Below are 13,570 nucleotides of genomic sequence, written 5' to 3'. Positions count from 1 at the left end.
GACCCCACAATAATCAAAACAGCATGGTATTGGCAGAAACAAACACTCAAACCAATGGGGCTGAGTTGAGAACCTGGAAATAAACCCACATATATATGGGCAGCTAATTATCAACAAAGAAGCCAAAAACAAACAACAGAGCCAGGCGGAGGCTGGAGGCAGGCGCCGGAAACCGTGTCCTGGGCCCGCGCGGCGGAGTAGCAGTCCCTGGTCAGGGCTGCCAGGCTTCGGCCCCGGGCTCCCGCGCTCCCCATGAAAAACCACGTCCGCGGCCCCCCAGCGCGGGCGCACATGTCGGCCACGGGGACGGCGGCGGCTGGGGACACCGGGGCGGGGTCGGTGCCCGGGGCGGGTCCGGCGCGGGCACCTGGACGGGCGCGGCGACGGGCGCGGGGACCATGCCGTGTGAGAGCGCTGAGTGGCTTCAGGAGGAGCTGGCGGCGCGCGGTGGCGCGTCCCTGCTGCGGCTCGACTGCCGGCCGCACGAGCAAAGGGCCATCAACCTGGCCATCCCCGGCCTCACGCTGCGCCGCCTGCGCAAGAGCAACCTGCCCATCCGCCCCATCATCCCGAATCACGCGGACGAGGAGCGTTTCGCCACGCGCTGCAGGGCAGCCACCGTGCTGCTCTACGAGTGGCAGCCGAAGCCCGGCGGGCCCGCCTCCGTGCTCGACCTGCTCCTGCAGAAGCTGCGCGACGACGGCTGCCAGTCCGACTACCTCCAAGGTGGCTTCAACAAGTTCCAGACAGAGTACTCAGAGCACTGCGTGACCAACGTGGACAGCTCGCCACCCGCCTCCATGCTGGGCCTGGGGGGCCTGCGCATCAGCTCTGACTGCTCGTACCGGGGAGTTGGACCGAGAGCTGCCCAACAGTGCCACCGAGTCGGACAGCAGTCCTGTGGCGTCCAGCCAACCGGCCTTCCCCGTCCAGATCCTGCCCTACCTCTACCTCGGCTGCGCCAAGGACTCCACCAACCTGGACCGGCTCAGCAAGGACCGCATCAAGTACATCCTCAACGTCATGCCCAACCTGCCAACGCCTTCGAGCACGGCTGCGAGTTCACCTAAAGGGTGTCCCAAAATTTATGCAAGAAGTAATTTTGATAGAAAACACAAGTTTATATTTAAAAATTGTAAATTTTTATTGACTCATAAAGTATATAGTATAGGGTTATGTGTGGAATAGCATATCGGGTAAATGGCCTCCATGGCTTTGTGCAATTTAGGCACAAAAAACTGGATTATCATGTCTCGATAGCAAGCACCATTAACTGTTACTGCCTGAGCAGCCGCATTTTCGAAGAATGGTCCCATGATGCCTGCAGCCCAAAATCCGCACCAAACAGTGACACGTTGTGGATGCATTTGTTTCTCAACAATCACTCGTGGATTTTCTGAACCCCAAATGCGACAATTTTGTCAGTTAACCAAGCCATCAAGATGAAAATGAGCCTCATCGAAATTCAGCCACATTTATGCAAAACGGTCATGGAAAATTTCAACAAAAGAGTGCGTATGTGCCAGGAAAGCCGTGGAAGCCATTTACCTGATATGCTATTCCATACATAACCTTATACTGTATACTTTATGAATCAATAAAAAATTTACAATTTTTTATTATAAACCTGTGTTTTCTATCAAAACTACTTCTTGCGTGAATTTTGGGACACCCTTTACAAGCAGATCCCACCTCTGACCACCGGAGCCAGAACCTCTCCCGTTCTTCCCCGAGGCCATCAGCTTCACCCAGGAGGCGCTCCAAGAGGTGTGGCGTCCCGGTGCGCTGTCTGGCGGGCATCAGCCGCTCCGTGACGGTCACTGTGCCCTACCTGATGCAGAAGATGAACCTGTCACTCAACAACGCCCACGACTTTGTCAAGAGGGAAAAGTCCAACATCTCACCCAACTTCAGCCTCACGGGGCAGCTGCTGGACATTGAGCGGATGCTGGGGCTGACTGAGCAGCCTGTGCGTCAACCACACACCCTGTGAGCACCTCTACTTCTCCACGCCCATCAACCACAGCCTGTTCCCGCTCAACACCCTGGAGTCGACGTGAGGCCGGGCACCGGTGGGCAGGGTGCCGGACTCCCCAGGGAGCCCAAGCAACCCGGATATCGCCTGTGGCCAGAGGCCAGGCCGATGGTGCTGAGCCCCTCACCATCCGGGGGACAGAGCCCAACAGCACTCCCGGTGCAGGACTCCAGAGGGGCCCTGCCTCAGACTCAGGGCTGCAGAGTCAGACGGGCTTCTTCCTGCGAATGGCCCAGCCAGTTCGGCGTTTTTAAAGACACCACGGACGAGTTTACTTTTTACTTTGGCAGGTAAACCCAAGCCCCCAGGGCACCGTGAGGACACGTCTTCTTGACTTTTCTTTTTTAATGAAAAGTGTTATTTTCAGGCCACATGCAGCAGTGGATTATATAAACCAATATTTCATCCCTTTCTTGATCCTGCGAGAGAAGAGGGAGAAATGTTCTCAGTTTTGTTTTTCTTCCTATTTCCAAATGCCGTTATTGGTTTCTTGTTTTCTTTTTTTAATGGAAAAGAGGAACCCGTGTTGATCTTGACCAAATGCATTTTGCACATGTGTGGCACCTGTTTCTGCGGCGGGCACTTCTCAAAGGGGGGACCCCGTTGTGCCCACGTCCCCCAACCTGCCCCACCCCCATGGCCCTGCACTGGTCTGGTGACAGCTGCCCGTTGCGATGGGGCTGGGCCAGTGGTCTCTGCCCTCCCTCCCATCCCTCAGGTGGTCCCTCAGACTAACCACGACAGGACACAGAGGCCCTGCGGCTGTCCTGCTGGTGGGGAGGGTTGGAAGGGGCTGGCCTGGGCACAGGCAGTAGCATTAGCCCTCTGGGCTCGGCCCCTGGGAGGGCCTGGGCCCAGGCCTTTTCTCTACCAACCCACTACTTCTGTCTCTTTCTCTCTCTGTTTGGTGGTAACAGTGGAGGCCCAATGGCTGGGGGAAGCTCAGGTGGTGGGGGCCCCGCCCTGCCTCCCAAGTGTCTGTCCCTCACCCTGGCTGTTGCTTTGGGTCAGCTGCCACTCCCAGCCCCTTTGTCCAGTGAGGCCTGCCCAGCGCTCTTCTTGCCCATGCCTTCTGCGACCTGGCACCTCGTACCCACCCCATTTCCGTCCCAGGCAGGCACAGAGGGGCGAGGGTGGGTGGACGGTGAAAGGAGTGCAGAGCTCTGTCCTCCAGCCCCACCTCCAATATCCACAGAACAAAGCCACGATTCCGTTAGCCTCTCCAGTTTTGTTCCTTCTCCAGCCTCAGTTCTACCTGGTGTCCGGACCACGTGGGGCCAGGGCAGGGAGCCAGCGGCCAGGTCCCTGAGCGGGACCAAGGCCCCGTGGCGCCTCTGCCCTACTGCATCTTACCTCTCTGGGGTTGTTTTCAAGGGATTCTTCAAGGCAGCAGATTCAAATCTTGCCACAGTCGAGAAATTGCCAAAAAGCTTCCATGCTGTACATGGTTCTCTTTCTCTCTCTTTTTTACTTTTAAAGAGAAAAACCCAGAAAGATGCATCAGATTTGTGTAAATGAGAGTATGCCAAGAGGGGCCAGTTTTGCTTTATGATCTGATGAAGAAAAATTTGTGTCTCTACATAGATGCACACACACACACACACACACACACACACACACTCACATACACACACATCCCCAGCCAGCGACGGGACTTTGTTTATATTACAAATAAGTATTATTTTTTCTTTAAAGAAAACATACAACAGAGAAAAGAAAGCCTGTTTAATAAATATTGTTGAGAAAGTTGGAAAGCCAAATGCAAAAGAATGAAACTATAAAACTATATTGCTATCTGTCATCAATCACAAGAATGAACTCAAATTGGATCAAAGAGCTAAATATAAGACCTGAAACAATAAAATACATAGAAGAAAAATAGGTACAAAACTTATGGACCTTGAGCTCTGGCTAGTAGCTCAGTTGGTTAGAATGTGTTGTCCCCATACACCAACGTTGTGGGTTCAATCCCTGGTCAAGGCACATGCAAAAACCAACCAACGGAGACATAAATAAGTGTAACAACAAATTGATCTCTCTCTCTCTCTCTCTCTCTCTCTCTCTCTCTCTCTCTCTCTCTCTATCAAATTAATAAACAAACTCATGGACCTTGGTCTTAGAGAGGATTTTACAAATCTGCCCCCAAAGTCAAAGGAACTAAAAGTAAAAATAAATAAATGGGACTATATCAAACTAAAAAGCTTCTGAACAGCAAAAGGCAAACAAACAAAAACAAAAGACAACCAACAAAATGGTAGAAGATATGTGTAAACAACACCTCCAATGAGGGACTAATATTCAAAACATGTAAAGAACTCATACAACTCAACAACAAAACAAACAGATTTAAAAATGGGTAGAGGACCTAAACAAACGCTTCCCCCCAGAAGACATACAAAAGGCCAATAGATACATGAAAAGATGCTCATTTTCACTAGTTATTAGTGAAATGCAAAGCAAAATCACAATGAAATACCACCTCACACCTGTTACAATGGCTATTATCAACAAAACAAGAAATAACAAGTGTTGGAGAGGTTGTGAAGGAAAAGGAACCCTTAGTTACTGCTGGTGGGAATGTAAATGAGTACACCTACTATGGAAAACAGTATAGAGGTTTTTCAAAACATTATGAATAGAGTTACCATATGACCCAGCAATCCCTCCTCTGGGTATCTACCAAAAAAATTAAAAACATTTATTTATAAAAATGTATGTTCCTCTATGTTCATTGCAGAATTATTCATGGTGGCCAACACATGAAAACAATCAAATTGTCCTTTGATGGATGATGGAATAAAGAAGTGGTACATATATAAAATGGAATACTACTCACCCATAAGAAAAGATGAAATAATGCCAATTATGACAACATGGATGAATCTTGAAAATATCATGTTAAGTGAAGTAAGTTAGATGGAAAAAATCAAGAACCATATGATTTCACTCATGTGGGATATAAAAGTGAAAGCAACAGCCCTAGCCAGTTTGGCTCAATGGATAGAGCGTTTGCCTGTGGACTGAAGAATCACGGGTTGGATTCCAGTCAAGGGCACATACCTCGGTTGCAGGTTCAATCCCCTGTTCCGCTTGGTATGTATGCAGGAGGCAACCAATTGATGTTTCTTTCTCACATCAATGTTTTTCTCTCTTGCCTTCCCTTCCACTCTCTCTAAAAATCAATGGAAAAATATCTATGGGTGAAGATTAACAAAAAATTTAAAAAGTGAAAGCAACAAATGAACAAATAAGACAAAAAAACTCATAGACAAACAGTATAGTGGTTATTAGAAGGAAAGTGGGTGGAAAGAGGTAGTAAAGGGTAAAGGAGGTCAAAGATATGGTGATGGATGGAGATTTGACTTTGGGTAGTAAACACACGATGCAATATATAGATAATGTATTATAAAAGTGTACACTTGATATCTATGTAATATTATTAACCAATGTTGTCCCAATAAAATTTTTAAAAAGTTTTAAGGCATCCAAATTGGGAGTGAAGAAGTAGAAATCGCCTTTTGCAGATGACATGATTCTATATATAGAAAACCCTAAAGACACCACCAAAAACCTACTAGAAGCAATAAACAAATAGAGTAAAGTTGCAGTATACAAAAATCAATGTACAAAAACCTGGTGCATTTCTATATACTAATAATGGAATAACAGAAAAAGAAATGAAAAAACAATTCCATTTGCAATTGCAACAAAAAGGATAAAATTCCTAGGTGTAAACTTGAAAGATGTGAAGAACCTACACAGTGAGAACTATAAGATTGGTTGAAAGAAATTGAATTAGACACAAAGAAATGGAAAGATGAATTGGAAAACTCAATATAATTAAAAGGCCGTATTACCTAAAACAATACACAGACTTAATGCATTCCCCATCAAAATCCCAGTGGAATTTTTCACACAAAAAAATAGAACAAAAAAATCATCAAATTTGTATGGAACTGCACACATGGAAAAACAAAGAGCCAAAGCAACCCTGAGGAAAAGGAACAAAGTTGGAAGTATTACACTCCCAATTTCAAATTATACTACAAAAGTACAATAATCAGCCCGGCCAGCATGGTTCGGGTTGAGTATCGACTTATGAACCAGGAGGTCACAGTTCGATTCCTGGTCAGGAGACATGCTCAGCTTGTGGGCTCAGTCCCCAGTGTGGGGTATGCAGGAGGCAGCCGATCAGTGATTCTCTCTCATCATTGATGTTTCTATCTCTCTCTCCCTCTCCCTTCCTCTCTGAAATCAATAAAAATATATTAAACAAAAATAAAAGTACAATAATCAAAGCAGATAACAAGCCACACAGACCAATGGAACAAAACTGAGTCCCCAGCCCAGCCGGCATGACTCAGTGGTTGAGCATCGACCTAGGAACCAGGAGTTCATGGTTCAATTCCCAGTCAGGGAACATGCCAGGTCGTGGGGTGGATCCCAGTGTGGGGTGTGCAGAAGGCAGCCGATCAATTATTCTCTCTGATCATTGACGTTTCTCTCTCCCTCTTTCTCCCTTTCTCTCTGAAATCAATAAAAAAAAAATTTTAATTGAGTCCCCATGTATGAGCAACTAATTTTCAACAAAGAAGCTAAGAACATACAATGGAGAAAAGAAAGCCCTTTCAATAACGGTGTTGGGAAAATTGAATAGTCACATGCAAAAGAATGAATTAGACTGCTATTTAACACTATACTCAAAAATTAACTCAAAATGGATTAAAAACTTAAATATGAGATCTGAAACAAAATACATAGAAGAAAACATAGGTACTAAACTTGTGGACCTTGGTCTTAGAGAGAATTTTACAAATTTGACCCCAAAGTCAAGAGAAGTAAAAGTAAAAATAAATGGGACTAGCCCTAGCTTGTTTGGGTCAGTGGATAAAGCTTCGGCCTACAGATTGAAGGATCCCGGGTTCGATTCCAGTCAAGGGCACATGCCCAGGTTGCAAGCTTGATCCCCAGTAGGGCGTGTACAGGAGGTGGCCAATCAATGATTCTCTCTCATCATTGATGTTTCCATATCTTTCCCCCTGTCCCTTCCTCTCTGAAATCAATAAAAATATATTAAATAAATAAATAAATAAATAGGACTGTATCAAACTAGAAAGCTTCTGCACAGGAAGCCAGGCTAGCGTGGCTCAGTGTTTGAGTGTTGACCTATAAACCAGGAGGTCATGGTTCGATTCCCGATCAGAGCACATGCCTGGGTTGCAGTCTCAATCCCCAGTGTGGGGTGTGCAGGAGGTAGCCAATCAATGATTCTCTCTCATCATTGATATTTTTATATCTTTCTTCCTCTCCCTTTCTCTCTGTAATCAATAAAATATTTTAAAAATAAATATAAAGATCCTGCACAGCAAAAGAAACCATCAACAAAACAAAAAGGCAGCTAACCAAATGGGAGACGATATTTGTAAACAACACCTCCAATAAGGGGCTAATATTATAAACATGTAAAGAACTCATACAACTCAACAACAAAACAAACATTCTAATTAAGTAATGGATCAGAGGACCTGAACAGACACTTCTCCCAAAAAGACATAAAAATGGCCAACAGATATATGAAAAGAAGTTCAACTTCCCTAGCTATTAGAAAAATGCAAATCAAAACCACAGTGAGATGCCAACTCACACCTGTTAAAATGGCTATTATCAACAAGACAAGAAATAACAAGTTTGGAGGAGATGTGGAGAAAAAGGGACCCTCACACACTGCTGGTGGGAATGTAAACTGGTACAGCCACTATGGAAAACAGTATGGAATTTCCTCAAAAAATTAAGAATAAAGCCACCTTATGATCCAGCAATACCTCTTCTTGGTATCTATCCAAAAAAATTTTTAAAAATGTGTATTTATAAAGATATACATACTGCAATGTCCACTGAAGCATTGCTCATGGTAGCCAAGACAAGGAAACCGCTGAAGTGTCTGTCCTTCAATGACAGTGGAATACTACTCAGTCATAAGAAAGAAGGAAATACTGCCATTTGCAGCAACAAGCATGGATCTTGAGAGTATCATGCTAAGTAAAATAAGTCAGATTGAAAAGAACAAGAACCATATCGTTTCACTCATAGGTGTGATATAAAAAAGGAAGAAAAAACAAACAAGCAAAACAAACTCATAGACATAGATAACAGTATGTTGGTACCCAGAAGGAAAGAAAGGTGGTGGAGGATGAAGAGAGCAAAGTGGGTCAAATATATTGTGAGTAGACAATATGGTGAGCACAAAATGCAATATACAAATAATGTATTATATAATTGTATACTTGAAACTCATATAATTATTAACAAATGTCACCCCAATAAATTTTATTCTAAAAAAGAAATGTCTCCAATTAGCAATCTAAGCTTGTAACTTATGAAACTAGTAACATAAGAGCAAAACAAACCCAAGCAAAGAGAATAAATAAGAGGTAAAATTGGAAAGCAATAAAATTGAAAAGGGAAAAACAATAAAGAAAATTAATGAAAACAAAAGTTGTTTTTTTTTAAAAGACCAATTAAATTAATAAATCTCTCATAATACTGACAAAACAAGAGGGAAGACACATATGACCAATATTTAAAATAAAGGAGAGACTATCACTACAGAACCCTGAGACATTAAAGGAAAAACAAAGGATCATGACAACTCCTCACACATAAATTTTACAACTTAGATAAAAATTGAACCTTTTTTTTTTTAAATCCAAAAACTGATGAACAATGAAGAGATTATCTGAATAATAATTTTATCTCTATTAAAGAGATTGATTTTGTAACTAAAACCTTTCTGGAAAAGAACTCTCCAGACCCAGATGATGTTATTTGTAAATTATACCAAACAAATACCATCATCTCCACATAATCTTTTCTAGAAAATAAAAGAGGAGGGAATATTTCCTAACTCATCCCAGGCCATCATAAATACTAAACTCACTTAATACTAAAACTAGATAGAGATTCTGTACAGAACACTACAGACCAACATCTCTCATGAATATAGACAGAAAATTTCTTAATGAAATATTAGGAAAAAACAGAAGTATATAAATAGAATTAATTCACTATAATCAATTGGGTTTTCTACCAAGACAAAGGGGAAATGTTCTCCCTAAAATTTGCAACAAGACAAGGATGTCCACTCTCATCACTCCAATTCCACATCATACTGGAAGTCCTAATCAGCAAATGAAGTGTCAGAAGAAGAAAGAACATACAAATGATAAAGGAAGAAATAAAATTAACCTTAATTGCATATGACATGATTATCCATGTAGAAAATCACAAGAAATCTACCCCCCAAAAAAACCTCCTACAATTAATAAAATAACTTTAGCAAAATCTCAGGTTGAATATCAACACACACACACACACACACACACACACACACACACACACAATGACATTTTTATATACTAGCAATGAATGAACAGGAACCAAAATTTTTTTGAAGCACCATTTCAATAGCTCCCAAAAAATCAGGTAGGTGGGTATAAATTTAAAATATTATGAGCTACTATGTTTAAACTACAGCTGCTGATTATAGAAATAAAAAAAGCCCTAAAGAAATGGAGAACCTTCCAACCGTCATGAATTGGAAGACTTAACATCTCTTCTAAATTGAAATGTAATTCTAATGCAACTCCTATTAAAAGACCAACAAGGTCCTAGCTGGTTTGGTTCAGTGAATAGTGTCGGCCCATGGACTGAAGGGTTCTGGGTTCGATTCCAGTCAAGGGCATGCACCTTGGTTGCTGGCCAGGGAGTGAGGAGAGCAACCAATCAATGTGTCTCTCTCACATCAATGTTCCTCTCTCTATGTCTCTTCCCCTCCCTTCCATTCTCTCTCTAAAAAAAATAAATAAATAAATAAAATAAAATAAAACAATGGAAAAATATCCTCAGGTGAGGATTAAAAACAACAATAAAAAAGACCAACAAGATTTGTTGATTTATATAAGCATAGTCAAAACATTTAAAAATAAAATTGGAGTACTCACACTACCCAATTTTAAGAATCACTGTAAAGCTACATTCATAAGGCAGTGTGTTATTGTCAAACAGATATGCACCTATATCAACAGAACAGAAGAATAAGGACTGCAGAAAGAAATGCACATAAATATATGGCCAATTTATTTTAAAAAGAAGTCCAAAGGCAATTTATTAGGAAAGAATATTTTCTGTAATGGTTTAAATTCAGTGAAAAGCCATATGAAAAAAATTAACATCCACTAAAACCTCACATCTTATACAAATATTAACTCAATGTGAATGATAGATCTAAATATATAAACTATCAAAAATTAGAGAGAAAAAATAGAAGAAAATCTTCCTGACCCTCGGTTAAGCAAAGAGTTCTTAGACATGACACCAAAAGCACATCCTTAAAGGAAAAGAAATTTAATTTAAATTCCATAAATATTAAAACTTTGCTCTGCAAATAACACTGTTAGGAAATGAAAAGCTACAGACCAAGAAAAAATATCTGACAAAAGGACTATATCCAAAATATATAATCACTTTCAAAAACTAAACTGTTATAGAAACAACTCCCTGGATTGATCTATCACACAAGAAAGTAGGAAGGACCAGCACTCCATCAGACCAATCAGCAGCCAGGCCAGTACTACTGTCTTCCTCAATTACAGACAACCTCCAATCAGCCAATAGAAGTAGAAAGCCAGGAGAGGAGGCGGGGCTTGCGTGGTCTCCATGGCAATCCCTGCGGGTTGGAGTGAGAGAGAGGCTGCTGGTAGCCAGATCGAGATGCCCAAATGGGGGTGTTTGAGGGGGATGGGAGGGAATTTATGGGGGGACAGGCGGGAAGGAGTTAGAGGAGGATTAAGGGGGCAAGGAGGGTTTCATAAGCGGGCAAAGAGGCTGTTAAAAGTAGATAAGTGTAGAGGGAGCACAGCTTTAGAACAAGGAGGCTGTAATAAGTGGACACAGAGGAGCTCAAAGATCAGAAAGCTAGGTGGAGAGATAGAGAGAAGGTCTTAGAGGGAGGAAGGCCAGGCTTTTATAAAGAGACAGAGAAAAGGCTATGAGTGTCATGAGAAGGATGTTTAAAGAAGGTCCTAGAGGAGCCTGGAGAGAGTTTATGGATCATAGCTGGACCAAAAGGATTCATAGGGACAAGGTGAGGGATATTATAAAAGGGACGAGTAGAGAGCTATTGTTGTCATTAGAAGTTTTATAGGATGAGATTTTTTTTTAATCCTCACCCAAGGATATTTTTCTATTGATTTTTAGAAAGAGTGGAAGAAAGAGGGAAAGACAGAGAGAAATATCAATGTGAGAGAAACATTGATTGGTTGCCTCCTGCACAAGCCCCGACCAGGGCCCTGGCTAGTGAGAAGCCTGCAACTGAGGTACACGCCTTTGACTGAAATTGAACCCGGGACCCTTTGGTTGGCAGGCCGACACTCTATCCATTGAGCCAAACCAGTTAGGGCTAGGGTGAGAATTTTTATAAGGGATAATGAAGGTTTTACAAATAAACTGAGACCATTACAGTGTTGAGTGAGGATCTTCTTTGTTTTACAGAAGCAAAGACATGGTTGCTGGTGTGACAACAAGGCAATTATAGGAACAAAGTGTGATAGTAGATTAGTTGAGGTTTCAGGGAGGACAAGTGAGAGTCATCAGAGTCAGCGAGATTTGGGTGAACAGGATGGGGCCAAGAAAGACATGTTGTAGGGATCTGCAAGGCAGTTATAGAAAACAGGGAGGCGGTTATGGGAGACATGGAAAGGGTTACAAGGAACCGAGAGGAATTAGGCATGGGGGAATGTTGGGCCTGGGAATTCTAGGGGACAGGGAGATATTCTAGGGGACAGGGAGAGGTTAGAGAGGACATGGTGGGAGTTAGATAGAGTCAGCGAGAGTTTTAAATGAAGAATTTACAGGAGCAAAGGAGAGATATTAGTGTGAAAAGGGATGAGATTATAGGGGATGGTAGAGTCCAGAAATCATACTAAACCATAACCCACTCTCTTCCCCCAGGCATTTGAAATTTTGCCTGACAAGCCCCCCAAAGATTACATGTGCCTGTCGATTTTGGCCTGCTTCTTGTGTTTTCCCATAGGCATTATAGCCTTGATCTTCTCTATCCAGGTGGGAATCTGAGTCATGCCCTCCCTCCCTGAATCCTCCCCTCCCTCTTCCTCCTGGTCAGAAGCCTTACTCGAATTCTTCCTTGTTTCTCTCTGTGGGTTCCGGTCCCCACCCTATGTCCATACAGTTCCATAGTTTACCCTTATACAATAATCCTTTTAAGCCCATCTATTCCTATTCTACCTCTCCCCTCAAATCAGACAAGGCACAGCAGCAAATGGAATGAGCGAGCCTTGGCAGCTGAGACCTCTCACCAAGTCTTCTACATTGCAGTCTTGGGGATTGTTATGGGAAGCCTCATCATACTCATCATCTTGATTTTCTACATGGCGGACTTATTTTCTCGGTAACATCCTCTTCAATTCATGAACAAACCAACAAATATATACTACTGTGTTACTGACCTTGACTCTTAAGTATCCAGTTGTGCCAAATCAGATTCCTGCTCCTCCATAGCTGGAGAGCTAAATGCTGTCAGTCTGCGCCTGCAATGTGGGTTGGTTTGGTTGATAGGGAAGGAAGTGGTAGTGATGACCGGAACGGTGAGCCCAGGTGTTTTCCCAGGGTCGTGTCTCATAACCCCGAAGAATGAGCTCCACGGACCAGAAGATTTAAGCAAAAGTGTGGAAAATTTATTATAAGCAGATTCAGAATCCCCACAAGGGGAGGGCAACCCAGTAATGGGCTGCCCATTAAAGCCTTGTAGTCCAAGGGTATATATTTGCCACAAATCTGCTCTGTCTACCTGTGTCATCACCTGGCTGATTCCCTCAATTGTTCTTGCCCAGCATCGGGCCTGAACTTTCCCTGTTTCTGTGTGTGCTTTCTCTCTTCTTATGCTGAACTTTCTGTTTCTATGTGTTTGTACACCTTGTTGCTACAGGCCCTCTCTTGTTTTCCCATGCCTCCCACTTTGAGCCCAGAAACATTTAAAGATTTCTGCTTGTTTGGTTCCTGTGGTTAAGCTGCTCAAACTGCCATGTCTGCCCCTGCGTATGTTCCACCTGCCTTTGTTTTCCACTGGACCCCTGCCCTGTCTGCCTGCGTTTCAAGTGAACCCTCTCAGTAGTTCAGGCAGCCCAATGGGCCAGAGCTCAAGACCAACCCTGGGACCCTGTCAAGGGATGGGGGCCATGGGAGACAGGGTAGGGAACTGTTTCCCCAAGGCAGCCTCCCCTCCTGCCGACATTCATGTGTTCATGCCACAAATGTATTCATGTTAACCTAGGGCCTTGACTGCGCTGCCGGACTCTGGGGACATAGCAGACACTTACAAGCTAGGGTGGAAGAGAAACTGATCACCGGACAGTGACAGTTCCGAGCAGTGTAATCTCTAATGGGGGAAACTAAGGGAGGTGGGTTGTAAGAACCAGACCTCATCTGGGCTGCAAAGCAGCAAACCAGGAAGTGAAGCAG

At 43.3% G+C, this 13,570-nt stretch overlaps 1 pseudogene; it reads left to right on the top strand.

Moving 5' to 3' along the window:
* Positions 1–252: 252 nt before the first annotated feature.
* LOC118674737 lies at positions 253–2,060 on the top strand (annotated as a pseudogene).
* The last annotated feature ends 11,510 nt before the right edge of the window (positions 2,061–13,570 follow it).

Source organism: Myotis myotis, unplaced genomic scaffold (assembly GCF_014108235.1).
Source record: "Myotis myotis isolate mMyoMyo1 unplaced genomic scaffold, mMyoMyo1.p scaffold_m19_p_19, whole genome shotgun sequence".
Classification (NCBI taxonomy): domain Eukaryota; kingdom Metazoa; phylum Chordata; class Mammalia; order Chiroptera; family Vespertilionidae; genus Myotis; species Myotis myotis.
The sequence above is the reverse complement of the archived record's forward strand: the minus strand, read 5'-3'. Positions and strand labels throughout refer to the sequence as shown.